This window comes from Aegilops tauschii, chromosome 3 (genome assembly GCF_002575655.3).
Source record: "Aegilops tauschii subsp. strangulata cultivar AL8/78 chromosome 3, Aet v6.0, whole genome shotgun sequence".
In the NCBI taxonomy this organism is placed as follows: Eukaryota; Viridiplantae; Streptophyta; class Magnoliopsida; order Poales; family Poaceae; genus Aegilops; species Aegilops tauschii.
Window position 1 is genome coordinate 508,478,481 of NC_053037.3, and position 2,606 is coordinate 508,481,086.

Genomic DNA, 2,606 nt, shown 5'->3' on the forward strand with positions numbered 1-2,606 from the left:
AGTACTCGCAAGAAAAAACAAAGAGCATGAAACAGAAAGCAATGCATACAAGCATGACAATCATAATATCCAACCAACTGGTGCATACTAAAATAGAACGGCTTAAAGCGGAACTTAGGTAATGCATGGCATCACAAATAATATAACAAGTATTCTCTCTGTAAACTAATATAAGATTGTTTAGATCACGGCAATATCAACACAAGTCCAGTTATCAAACTAAAGACATTTATTAAGTTGTTGTCCTCTAGACTCGACAGAGACAACTAGTGTTATTTATACTGAATCCGTTCATACCATGGACACGGCTACTCGAATAAATTTAACTCTAGAGAGGCCGTAAACGGTACCAATACGATGAAGTATGCCTTGTGGGAACACATCGACAAGATTATCCCCTAGTTGTTTCTTTATACCATGTTACCGATGAGGACTCGAACCTCACCTTGAGTAGAGTAACTTGCACCTTTTTACCTTTCTCGTGATTATCAAACATCCCCCTCTTGGGACTCTATCAAGTACTCAACTTTACGGGCCAAGTTCTCATTTCCAAGTTGCCGTAAACCTTAACTAGCTAAGTCACACCTTCCTGCTCAACTTGGTCTAAGTGGTAAGATCAACAAGAAGATATGGCCAAAATATCTGCTGTCTCTGAAAAATACGAGACTAGCCTAGTTGGATAGGGCTCTCCAAAACATGAATTTAGAAATTTGAATGAACCCAATCGGAGCTATGGTTGAAGAGTTATAGTTGGGGGAAGAATAGCAGAACAACTCCCATATGTGAAATTAGCAATACTGCACTCAACTTGCTCTCGGCTCAAGGCTTCCCGTTTCTTTGGATGGGCGACTCAAGAGACTTTCATAAACCTTTATTGGTAATCAAGTTTGTGTGGGTGAAAGAGTGGCAGTATCATTGCTCCGGTCTAATGCAGTCTCTTTACCGAAGTATTCAGAGCATTTTATCTTCACCATGGAGAAGATGTTTTCAAGAGATATCATTGTAATTCTTAGTCACAAAAGTTAGTTTATATTTACTTGGATCTTAGTTTCAAAACAGTGTACCTGCTAATAATTATGAGCATGAAAAAAATTACAGGAGTCTCTAAAACAACATTCATATTGTGTTTTTAATATATACTTCCTCCGTCCGGAAATACTTGTCATCAAAATGGATAGAAAGAGATGTATCTAGAACTACAATACATCCAAATACATCCCCTATTATCCATTTTGATGACAAGTATTTCCGGACGGAGGGAGTATTAGATAGGTATGACACCATTCAAAAATAAAGAGTCAACGAAATATGATAAATTTTCGTTATGCTCTCATTAATATTGACCGAGATATACACATGCCAGAGCATGTGACATCACAATTGTTACTTCATCAACCTTCAAGGAAACACTACATCCCCAAGGAAATACCCAATGGTTCCTGGTTGTATATGCACCCTATATGGGGATTTTTTAAAATATTTTTTAAAAAAGTCAAAATAGGTCAGAACTATTTTGACAAAACACTTGACTTACTTTTGCACTAGTATATACATTTTCACAAAAAAAAACAAAAGTTGACCTCACAGCAAAAAAGACGAAATTTTATTTGCTATTATAGGTCACTATTCACACTATTTTAGCCAAAAAAATTGTCTCTTTTGAAAAGAAGTCAAAGGGATTTTTTTTTTGTGGATTTTCTCTCACGGGTACAGCAGAAGGTCAAGTTTATTTCAAAAATATTTTCAGGAATTTTTGACTTTTTGTTGAATTACTAAAAAAAATACATATAGGGTGTATATGTCCCATATACCACAAATCCTCCTCCTACATCCCCATCCCTTCTTGTATCCCTCCACATATTACACACTTGCATCCCCGAGGAATGCACATGTCTGGATTTTTGGGTGAGGGCTCCACTCTAAAAAACTGATTACAGTAGGCTCTACATTCATCGATTTGACATGGGCCATCTTTGTAGACGAACCTGCATGCGAGTGAGGTTGCCGTATCTACATATATCAAAAGAGAAAATGAAAAAAAAAGTTAGAGCAGACCAGTCATTAGTTGTATTGTTGCATCACCCAACAAAACAAATACTCTAAGCGTGGGGATTGAAGATAATAGTGCAGACCCCCCTAGATACCTGTCGATAGCATGAGGAGCGCAAGTGCGAAGAATAAAATCTTCATGTTCTTCATGTCTTGGTTCCAAACTTGCAGGCGTACGGACTAAGTTGCTACAAACGGGATGCTTGTGCCTCTATGAATTGTTGGTGCTAACAAAAATGAGAAGAAGCTCCTTTATACTGGAATGGCCGCTGGTATACGCGGTAAAGATTAATTGGAATTGATTAGGAATAGATACATATCCAAAGGAGTATTAAATTGATTCAAGATGGTAAAGATATCGTACTAAATTTAGAAAGAAAAAATGTAGATAATTAAGAAATTATATGGATTTGCTATTTCAATTCTTACTTGAAATAAACCGAGAATTAGTTAAATCTCAGTCAACTCAACCACCATCCGATACATCGTGTACATATTCGTGTTGGGGATCTTTTTTTAAGAAATCACTAAGCAATTGCTCATGCGATGCAACGGAT

At 36.7% G+C, this 2,606-nt stretch overlaps 1 long non-coding RNA gene across 1 annotated transcript; it reads right to left on the minus strand.

The window, feature by feature from the left end:
• Positions 1–1,708: 1,708 nt before the first annotated feature.
• On the minus strand, positions 1,709–2,267 carry LOC120976175 (uncharacterized). The gene is made up of 2 exons (XR_005771434.3): positions 2,145–2,267; positions 1,709–2,010 (listed from the first exon to the last, which is right to left on the minus strand). It is a non-coding gene; the product is annotated as an uncharacterized lncRNA (long non-coding RNA).
• Between the last annotated feature and the right edge of the window lie 339 nt (positions 2,268–2,606).